This window comes from Nerophis ophidion, linkage group LG09 (genome assembly GCF_033978795.1).
Source record: "Nerophis ophidion isolate RoL-2023_Sa linkage group LG09, RoL_Noph_v1.0, whole genome shotgun sequence".
Lineage (NCBI taxonomy): Eukaryota > Metazoa > Chordata > Actinopteri > Syngnathiformes > Syngnathidae > Nerophis > Nerophis ophidion.
The window spans coordinates 62708073-62719844 of record NC_084619.1 but is presented as its reverse complement, the minus strand read 5'-3'; the positions used below and the strand labels follow the sequence as shown (position 1 = coordinate 62719844).

Here is an 11772-nt window from a genome sequence, read left to right as displayed (position 1 = left end):
AGAATATTTGTGAAATATTTCTTCAAACTTATTATGATTTAAATTCAAAAAAATTATTCTGGCAAATCTAGAAAATCTGTAGAATCAAATTTAAGTCTTATTTCAAAGTGGATTTTAACCTATTTAAAACATGTCATCAAAATTCTAAAATGAATCTTAATCAGGAAAAATTACTAATGATGTTCCATAAATTCTTTTTTTAAATTTTTTCAAAAAAGATTCGAATTAGCTAGTTTTCCTCTTCATTTTTTTTCGGTTGAATTTCGAATATTAAAGAGTCGAAATTGAAGATAAACCATGTTTCAAAATGTAATTTTCATGTTTTTCGTGTTTTCTATTCTTTCAAACCAGGGGTCGGGAACCTTTTTGGCTGAGAGAGCCAAAAAGCCAAATATTTTAAAATGTATTTCAGTAAGAGCCATATAATGTTTTTTTTAACACTGAACACAACTAAATGCGTGCATTTTTAAGTAAGACCAACATTTGTAGAGTATAATAAGTCTCCTATTCTTTGTAATAACATGTTTATTCTGAAGCTAACTGTGGAGGGGGCGTGGCCCATGGGCCTGCAGCGAACTGGGGTGTGCCAGGACTGGCCTCGAAATCAGCGAGAGCTGCGTGGATGGCCCACCTGAGCCTTGTTATCTAATCACCTGTCGCTCTGTTTATAAGTAGCAGCCAGGAGGAGGGACGAGGTTGGGGCTGGAGCCAGAGCGCGAGCGAGAACGAAAGAGAAAAATACGATTGCCGGAAAGCAACTGAGAGACTTATTGAAAAATAAAACAATAGTGTAACCCTGAAACTGGCTCTCATGTCGGTGTTTGGTGGTCTGAAGAACCCCCAAGAGGACAACCCCCACACTAACCAATAATAAATAAATAACTTCTTAACGCAACTTCTTGAACAGGTGCGGTAGTAAACGGATGGATGGACTAAAAATGCATGAGAATGTTTTATGTTTTGAACATTATTTTTAACACTTATTACAAGTGGAATCATTCATTACTTATCATGTTAAGCAATGTCAGCTCAGATTTATCCGAGAGCCAGATGCAGTCATCAAAAGAGCCACATCTGGCTCGTGAGCCATAGATTCCCTACCTCTGTCTTAAACCGTTCAATTAAGTGTTTTTTCCCATCATTTATTCTCCACAAAAAAACCTTCCGTAAAAGGAAAAAAATGTAGAATGACAGACAAAAATACCCATTTTTATATATATATATGGGGATAGGTTGATTGGCAACACTAAATTGGCGCTAGTGTGTGAATGTGAGTGTGAATGTTGTCTGTCTATCTGTGTTGGCCCTGCGATGAGGTGGCGACTTGTCCAGGGTGTACCCCGCCTTCCGCCCGATTGTAGCTGAGATAGGCGCCAGCGCCCCCCGCGACCCCGAAAGGGAATAAGCGGTAGAAAATGGATGGATGGATAGATTTATTTATTAAAGGTAAATTGAGCAAATTGGCTATTTCTGGCAATTTATTTAAGTGTGTATCAAACTGGTAGCCCTTGGCATTAATCAGTACCCAAGAAGTAGCTCTTGGTTTCAAAAAGGTTGGTGACCCCTGGCATAATATGATGTAAAAAAAAATTAATACAATTAATAAAACTGTTCTTAAAATTCGAACGTAACCAATTTTGGAAAAAAAGCTTTGGTACATTAACAAAAATATGATGACTTAAGAGTGATATGTGAATAATAATTCCAAGTATGGTTGGAGCTTGAAGAGAGAAAGTGAAGGTGTTTTAGGGGTGGGAGTGGATCATCTCGCAGTGGCGGCGATGCGTAGACGATCTCTGCCTGCTCCTGCCGCCCATCATCAAAGAGAAGAAGGACGTCGACGCTGCGGGAATAAAAGTGCGGAATTCCAACATTCGATCTACTTCTCTGCTGGGAATCCACACTCGGCCGGCGTTATCCTCGCATTGAAGGCCGCCAAAGCCACGCTGTGTCCGGTGGCGTCGTCGAAGAAGGACGCGGGAAGGTAAAAAAAAATTTAAAAAAATCTGAACTTTATATTGCCGCTTACAAGTAAATGGCGCCGTCTATTTGCTGGAGCGGCTTCTGTTTACAAGTTAAAATCATGCGGGGAAAGTCCTTCGTCTCATGGCTTTTTTTTTTTAACGGGTATGTTTTAAAAATACTCTTGGATAAAATATGTGGAATAGTTCGATGGGTTTTATAAAAACATTAAAAAAAAAAAAAAAAAAGCTCGCTGAAGAGATTTTTATCGGTGTCGTTGCCAGGTGATAGACGTATCCCTTTTGGTTGCTGTCGTGAAGAAAAAAAAGTTTTGCTGAAGGAATTTGTAAAATGTTCCCCTATTTTGTAATAATCTCACCCTTAAACACGAATAACTCACTTTTTATCACATTCATGAACAGTTTGGAAGTGTTTAGTCTTGTTGACTTTGAGGGCGACTTGTCCAGGATGTATACCGCCTTCCGCCCGATTGTAGCTGAGATAGGCACCAGGGCCCCCCGCGACTCCAAAGGGAATAAGCGGTAGAAAATGGATGGATGGATGGACTTTTTAAAATACTTTTTAATGTTAGCTGTTAGCCACATTCCTCAGCTAGCTCACTTTTTGTACCCCCTTTTATTTTGAAAATCTCATTTACTAGAATATTGCGCACATATTTAAAAGTATGTTTGTAGACAATTCCACGAATGTTAAGGTGATGTAATATGTTAAATCCAGGTTATGTATTTATGTCCCCCCGGCACCCCGAAAGGGACAAGCGGTAGGAAATGGATGGATATGTTACATGTCATCAAGTTGGTTTACATGGCAATAATCGTTCACTGCTTTGGAGATCGAATCCAAACAAGCCAGTTCGTGGAAGACATGAAGCAGCTGGCGAGTCATTTCGTTATTAAAAGTCATTTTAGTTGATGGCATTTAAAGGCCTACTGAAATGAGATTTTATTATTTAAACGGGGATAGCCATATTTTTGCCATGTTTTTGCTGAAAGGATTTAGTAGAGAACATCGACGATAAAGTTCGCAACTTTGGGTCGCTAATAAAAAAGCCTTGCCTGTACCGGAAGTAGCAGACATATCGATATGCGTGTGACATCACGGGTTGTGGAGCTCCTCACATCTGAACATTGTTTACAATCATGGCCACCAGCAGCGAGAGCGATTCGGACCAAGGAAGCGACGATTTCCCTATTCATTTGAGCGAGGATGAAAGATTTGTGGATGAGGAAAGTGAGAATGAAGGATTTGAAGAAAAAAAAAAAAGATGAGGACAGTGGGAGCGATTCAGATGTTATTAGACACTTTTCCGAGTATAATCCTGGAAAATCCCTTATCTTCTTATTGTGTTACTAGTGTTTTAGTGAGATTATACGGTCATACCTGAAAGTCGAAGGGGTGTGGCCACGGGTGTGGTGACCGCCAGTGTCTTCGATGGAAGCCGGGCGGAGAGTATTCCCCCCTCCTCACACCTGAACATTGTTTATAATCATGGCCACCAGCAGCGAGAGCGATTCGGACCAAGAAAGCGACGATTTCCCCATTAATTTGGGCGAGGATGAAAGATTTGTGGATGAGGAAAGTGAGAGTGAAGAATTAGAAGAAAAAAAGACGAGGACAGTGTTATTAGACACATTTACTAGGATGATTCTGGAAAATCCCTTATCTGCTTATTGTGTTACTAGTGTTTTAGTGAGATTATATGGTCATACCTGAAAGTCGGAGGGGTGTGGTTACCGCCAGTGTCTTCGATGGAAGCCACGTTTCTCGACAAGGCAAAGGCAGCCAGGCTGAGATTACCCCCCCCCCCCCCCCCTACCTCCATGGTGTAAGAATCCGACGGTCGGGGGCGGCCGGTGGGAGGAGGCAAGAGAGTCAGCAGCTGCAGGAAGCACGGCGGAAGCTCTCCGCTCATAACTACGGTAAGAGCCGACTTAATACGACCATTTTCTCACCGAAACCTGTCGGTTGACATGTGGTAGGGAACCATGTTCGCTTGACCGCTCTATTCCATAGTAAAGCTTCACCATCAGCTTTCGGGAATGTAAACAAGGAAACACCGGCTGTGTTTGTGTTGCTAAAGGCAGCCACAATACACCGCTTCCCACCTACATATTTCTTCTTTGACGTCTCCATTATTAATTGAACAAATTGCAAAAAATTCAGCAACACAGATGTCAAGAATACAATGTAATTATGCGATTAAAGCAGATAACTTATTGCTGGGATCGGTGCTGGATCAAAATGTCCGCTACAATCCATGACATCACGTGCACGCGTCATCATACCGCGACGTTTTCAACAGGATACTTTGTGCGAAATTTAAAATTGCAATTTATGAGACTAACACGGCAGTATTGGCATTTGTTGCAATGTTAATATTTCATCATTGATATATAAACTATCAGACTGCGTGGTCGGTAGTAGTGGCTTTTAGTAGGCCTTTAATTTGTTATTTAACTGAAAGGCTTTGGAGCTTTTGGGTTCTGTTTAGGATCTTTGTTGTTTCCCAGGATCCTTCTCTTCTGGACGGAGATGTCGGATGTTGTTTGAACCGGGATTGCGTCGTCATCTTTTATCTTTTCGATCAGCAACTGTATCGTTTGTTTGGCAGAGCGTGTTTGTTGTTTCCGGCATCTTTGGGATGAATACAATAGTTAGTTTTTTTATTCTTTATGGTAACTGTATAGACACGAAACAGGTTTATATTGGCAGATGTGTTGATTTACGCTGCAATATTGTCCAATCGTTATTAAGCGTCTGTCTAGCTTGTGTGCTATTTTGTGCTTAGCTGCTGTGTAGTTGCTAGCACCTACTAGGTACCAGGTACCTAAAAATTAGAGATGTGCGATAATGGCTTTTTTGCCGATATTCCGATATTGTCCAACTCTTATTTACCGATACTGATTTCAACTGATACCGATACATACAGTCGTGGAATTAACACATTATTATGCCTGATTTTGTTGTGATGCCCCGCTGGATGCATTAAACAATGTAACAAGGTTTTCCAAAATAAATCAACACAAGTTATTGGAAAAAAATGCCAGCATGGCACTGCCATATTTACCATTGTGGTCACAAAGTGCATAATTTTTTTTAACATGCTTCAAAACAACAGCTTGGAATTTGGGACGTGCTTTCCTTGAGAGAGCATGAGGAGGTTGAGGTGGGCGGGGTTGGGGGGGTGTATATTGTAGCGTCCCGGAACAGTTAGTGCTGCAAGGGGTTCTGGGTATTTGTTCCGTTGTGTTACGGTGCGGATGTTCTCCCGAAATGTGTTTGTCATTCTTGTTTGGTGTGGGTTCACAGTATGGCGCATATTTGTAACAGTGTTGTAGTTGTTTATACGGCCACCCTCAATGTGACCTGTATGGCTCTTGACCAAGTATGCCTTGCATTCACTTTTGTGTGTGTGAAAAGCCGTAGATATTATGCGACTGGGCCGGCACGCGAAGGCAGTGCCTTTTGAGGTTTATTGGCACTCTGTACTTCTCCCTACGGACAGCGTTCTAAAAGGTTATAAATGTTACTTTTTTTTTAACCGATACCGATCATTTTGAAACCGATAACGATAATGTCCGATATTACATTTTAAAGCCTTTATCGGCAGTCTGATATTACCGGACATCGCTACTAAAAATGAAAGGATTCGGGCAGGCCATTTCGATTTACTGTATAATCCGAAAAATACGGTAAGTAGTGTTTAACAGCAGCATGGAAGACGTTCATTGTGTCCCACAGGACTGCAGTCCAGCAGTAGGGAGTGATGTAATCCTAATTTGCATATTTGGCCGTGACGCATTTGCATGTAAGAGAGAGGAATGGGAGACACACAGCGAGTACAAACAACTGTGTTTAATCCGTATAAACTTTCTTCCGGGCGGGGCGGTAGAGCGGCCGTGCCAGCAACTTGAGGGGTTCCAGGTTCGAGCCCCGCTTCCGCCATCCTAGTCACTGCCGTTGTGTCTTTGGGCAAGACACTTTACCCACTTGTTCCCAGTGCCACCCACACTGGTTTAAATGTAACTTAGATATTGGGTTTCGCTATGTAAAAGCGCTTTGAGTCACTAGAGAAAAGCGCTATATAAATATAATTCACTTTTGTGAACGTCCCAAAAGTTGTCTGTCAGTACTCGTTGAGAAGAGAAAAGCCCCAGTTTGTACGTGTTCGTACCTTTTTGCTTCATTCGTCGGGCGTCAAGGATTTCGCACTGTGTTTGGCGGTCCTCGAACGCACCACACTTCTGCGCAATGAGATGCAAACAGGCCCGTTGTAAGGTGTTCATTTGCCAGGGCAGGGGGGAACTTTTCAGTCCGTCAAATGTATTTTTATTGCGAAGAAGATCGTGATATTATTACACAAATACACAAGTTTTACACGCAATAAACATTTCACAGCTGGTACTGGGAAAGTATGCAGAAAAATCATCAAATATTAAATCAAGCCTGTCCTTGTTTGGATGCTGTTTATAAAGATGGTATACATGTTGGCATTTTAGGACAAAGACTTGTCGGACCTTTATTCAGGACACAAAGTGGTCTTAGTTGTATGACAGCTGCACATTCCAATAACACCGCGCATGTATTTATATCTCACTAATAAAGGAAGGAATCCCTGCGTGTGTGCGTGTGTGCGTGTGCGTGTGTGCGTGTGCGTGTGCGTGTGTGTGTGTGTGTGTGTGTGTGTGTGTGTGTGTGTGTGTGTGTGTGTGTGTGTGTGTGTGTGTGTGTGTGTGTGTGTGTGTAGTCTACTTCATCAGCTGACATTGGCGTGGTTGTTGCCAGGTCACTTCTTACACACAGCAGCCATGTTTTGTGTGTGTGTGTGTGTATGTGTGTCCACAACGTCGTTACGTGTCTCGTGTATTGTAGTTATGTGGATGATCAATAATGAATATCATAAAGCCTGTGTACTGGGACGTGTATTGTACATATATCCACTGATGATTGGAGGTGTAGTGTTTCCCACAGGACTGCAATCTATTTGTGGCGGCAGCAGGGTGATCAACATGGTGTCACACTTCATGCATTTCACTTGCAACATGTACTGCAAGGGAATGAAAGTGCGCTTCTAGAGCAGAAAATGCAAATTAAAATACCTTGGCATTATGGACTACAAGCCTCTAATTTTCTCCTGCGCTTTGTATCCTGTAGCTTTTTAAACGGTGCAGCAAATTTATGATTTTTTTCATTGCTGGCAGCCATAGTGCAAATAGTTTTAATTAAACACATGCAAAGGCGCTGAAATGGTACGTTATTGTTTGTGCTATGGCGCCGTCTTTTGGACAAGCTCGCCCGCTGCATTGACCTTCTGCTTAAACCGAGCTTTCGACTGGAAGTACAAGTGCCGTTCTGTCTTCTGGCCGTCCATAGCGTTACTACTCGTACGGTTTTTCCATTCATCACTAAGTAGGGCTGGGCGATATGGCCTCTTAATAATATCTCGATATTTTTAGGCCATGTCACGATACACAATATATATCTTGATATTTTGCCTTAGCCTTGAAAGAACACTTGATGCGTATAATCACAGCAGTATGGTGATTCTATGTGTCTACATTAAAACATTCTAGTTCATACTTCATTATTATATGCTCACTTTAAACTTTCATGCCGAGAAGGAAATCACAACTAAGTAAATTTGCCAAAACTTTATTTATTAAACAATTATTAAGCAGTGGCACAAACATTCGTGTCATTTCCAAAACAGAAAGTGCGAGTGTGGGGCAAAAGCGTTGCTAAAAAAAGAAGCATTACTGCTAATATGTAGCATCATTTGAAAAGTCATCTGCTAGAGAATGAAGAGTGCTTACTTCGCATGTCAACATCTCCGTTCGGTGCCACACCAACAAAATGCAGAGGCAACCATTTCCACATCAACACCGTATGAAAAAAATAGTGAACAACATAAGGAGATAACGTCCACAGGAACCTACCACCTAGCGATTTGATTTCCTATTATGCAGCTCATTTTTATTTGACAGTTATTGAAATATATTGTGTGACATCATGCAGAAAAGTGCACTTTATTTGTTTTTAAACTATTGTAATGGGGTTCTGTACAATAAGTGCACTTTCATTTAGTGTTTTGATCTGTCATCTTAGTGACATCATGCACGAAAGTGCACTCATAGCTTGTTTTAAAATGTCTCTGACAATCTTGCACTTTCTGTTTAGGAAATGACATGAATGTTTGTGCCACTGCTTAATAACTGTTTCATAAATACAGTTTTGGTACATTGACTTAGTTGTGGTTTCCCTTTCTGCATTAAAGTTTAAATGAGCAAAAATTAATGCAGTATGAACAAGAATGTTTTAATGTAGACACGAAAAATCATCATACTGCTGTGATTATATGCATCGAGTGTTAATTCAAGGCTAAGGAAAAATATTGAGCTATATATCGTGTATCGCGATATGGCCTAAAAATATCGACATATTAAAAAATATGGAGATATTAATAAAAGGCCATTACACTTAGTCCATCATACAAGTATTTCATCTGACACACAATGGAAAGTGTATCCAAACAAACAACACTCCTTTTTCTTTTTTCCATCTGTCCTTCCTCCTCTTTGAAGTCCTCCCAGTCTGGAAAGCTGAGCTCAGAGATCTCAGTCCTCTGCTCTTTTTTTTTTTTTTTTCTCTCCTTCCATTTCTTCCCTCTTCCCGCCCTGGAGCCTCTCCAGTGCTGCAGGCTGCAGGATCGCATTACTGCGGGAGTCTGGAGGCGCTCTGGCGAGGTGGCACTGGTTGAGGTGGGGGAGGGAGGAGATCAGGTTTCACATCTCCAGCCCTCTCCTCTGTCTGCCGGCCTCCCTCCTCCTCCTCCCGGAGGAGCCTGGAGACAGAATGGCTGAGCCGAGGAGGAAAACATGCCAGACCTCCTCCTGCTGCTGCTGCTGCTGCTGCTGCTGTGCAGGTCCAGCCTTTTTTTTTGCTGCAGCAGATTCAATAAGAACACTTCACCTTCATCTGCTCCTCTTCTGCAAAGATGTTTCAAATCAGTTGTATTCTGTCTGCTGGAGGTGTGGCAAAGGTGACTAACAAACCACCTCCAGGTCTGCATGTCCACATGTTCAGATATTTTTACAACATTTACATCCATGTGTGATGGTGGACTTTTAACCATCCAGACCCCATTCGCCTCCTAAGTGCCTAACTGGAGCAATTTTAAAAAATGATTGAAAATGGGAAAAGTATTTTTTGTTGTTGTTTGAGGACAAACATGACACAAACCTTCCCAATTGTTATAAAGCCCACTGTTGAATATGTTTGTGTGTATGCTTCACGGATGAGAGTATCTGTCCTACTAATTTTGGCGGTTCTTGAACTCACCATAGTGTGGACTGTGACGCAACAGTTTGTTTACATGTCAAAATCTTCCACTCCTTCTTTCTCGTTTTGTCCACCAAACTTTTTATGCTGTGCGTGAATGCACAAAGTTGCGCTTTGTTGACGTTATTGACATGTTGGAGTGCTTATTAGGCATATTTTGTCAGTGCATGACTGCACGCTAATCACTGCTAACATGCTATTTAGGCTAGATGTATATACTTATTGCACCGTTATTGCCCTGAGCTCATTTAATATCCTTTACTTTTATCCTCTTTGAATATAATTTAGTTTTGGATGCCTCATGACACACTATCTGTATGTAATACTGTCTGCATTTCTGATAGTTGTTTGTGTGCCATGTTTTTCCAGACCACAGCAAACATTACCTAGCTTGCCAAAGGTTGTAATAAATCTATTAAAAGAAGACAACCTGTCAGTAACGCCGGTTCGGCATCGTGGCACCGGGTTCGATTCCCTCGTGGATGCGTCAAACGAAAAACACAACAAAGGTAGGATCTAACAAATTTATTAACAAAAGGTGAGCTCTGAACATAAACACTGGAGCTAATAAAAAGGGAAACAAAAGACGCTACTGTGAAAGCTAGGAAATATAAAGAACTAAGACTTGGCATGAAGGCATAAAAAGTAAAAACAAAGATGATTAGCATGTGAGCTAAAGATGACTAGGTGGCTGAGCTAATGAGCTAGCGAGAAAAGCATACCTGAAAACAAACGTGAAAACAAACTAGAGTCCCAGAAAGAATAAACAAAAGAGGATGGCTTATAAAGGGAAGGTGATTAACAGAGAACAGGTGTGCAGGAACCGGGAGTAGCAGCTGAAACTAATAAGTAACCATGGTGTTGGACTAAACGGGAAATAAACGGAGAATGAGAACAAAGATGGAAAAATAAACAATAATATGTGAAGATCCGAGTCGCGGATCGCAACACTGTCATTTCCTTTAACTTGGACACACACATTTATACCTTTTTGGCCAGTAATTTCCAGGAATTATTTCACCTCTGATTTACTAACGTTTTCTAATGTTGTAAAAAATGTGTAGAATAAATATTAAATTTCAACATTTCTGTCAGCGAAGATTTGTTTCAGCCTGCAACACATAGTCATTTTGATAGTAGGCTTTTCATTTTTTGCAATTCCAGACAGATTAGTTTTTTATATTTCTGGTCCAATATGGCTCTTTCAACGTTTTGGGTTGCCTACCCCTATTATAGACCCCGGGCTTGCAAGAAAAAGAGGAAATAAATGATATTTGACTGTACATGAATAATGTTAACAGTAAGCTAGCAGAAATTAAGCCAACCTTCATTGTGTATAATTGTATAGCTTTTTTTTCTACTTTATACCAAACTGAGTTGTTGATTTATCACGATTCCTACATGTATGTGTTTATTAAAGCAGCACTAAGTAACTATTCTCGCTTGACTTTTGGGTTGATACATGGACTTACAAGTAGCTGAATGCCTCTGCCATGGCCTGAGGGGGTCTGTATCGCTCTCACTGGCACTTAGCGACTTTGAGGAGGGGGGCAGGAACCCTGCCACACAAAAAAAAATGCAAATGTGCTGACTTGCTTTAGGGCATATGTCACTTCCCCTTTCCCCAGTCGTTAAAAAAACGGAAGTCGGTGCGATCACCTGCATGCCGCCAGAAAACTAAAAGAAAAACGCCGACATGCAATTACTTCAGTCATGGTCGAAGCTGTTAAACAGCCAAAGAAACCAACATTTTGTCTGAGGAGACAACACAAGAAAAAGGGAGGCTACCAAGATAAAAGGACAGTGAAGGATCAACTTCTAATTTAAAAGACTGTTTACATATCTGGCAAACTAAATTCTAACAGTCAGCGAGGCAGAATAATGTACAGTGCAACCTCGATTTACGAAACCCTCTTTTTGCCGACTTTTCGGTTTACGACCTGGCAGGCCTCGTTCACACTGCAGGTTAAGTGTTGCGATCCGCTACTTGGATCACCACATATTATTGTTTATACTTCCAGTTGTTGTATCACTCTGTCGTTCTACACTCTTACGTCCTGTTTAGTCAGTCACCATGGTTGCTCATTGATCCCACCTGCTAATCACGGTTTCTGCACACCTGTCACTTTTGATTACTTCCCTATTTAAGCCCGTCTCTTTTCGTTATTCTTTCTGGGTTCATAATTTGCTTTCAAGCAACGAGTTACGCCTGCACTCTGTCACGTATCTACATTCTCGCTAGCTTTTCACGCTATGCCATTTGTTCGTTCCAGCTCTCATGCTATATGTTTTGTTTTACTCTTTTATGTGCCTACGTGCCAGTTTTAGTTCTCATTGTGTATATCCTAGCTTTTATGCTAGCGTCCTTTGGTTTGCCTTTCATTAGCACCAGTGTTTTGTTTCATAGATCCTTTTCGTTAAATAAATTGTTCATATCTTACCTTTGCTGTG

The 11772-nt window shown here is 41.1% G+C and overlaps 1 protein-coding gene across 2 annotated transcripts in view; it reads left to right on the top strand.

Moving 5' to 3' along the window:
- The first annotated feature begins 1796 nt into the window (after positions 1-1796).
- LOC133559611 (bone morphogenetic protein receptor type-1A-like) overlaps positions 1797-11772 on the top strand; it is a 61350-nt gene continuing 51374 nt past the window's right edge. The window contains exon 1 of one of the 2 annotated variants that reach the window (XM_061911527.1): positions 1797-1984. The gene's annotated coding sequence lies outside the window, so the exon portion shown is untranslated. The remainder of the gene's footprint in view (positions 1985-11772) is intronic. The other variant, XM_061911526.1, reaches the window with a different exon arrangement.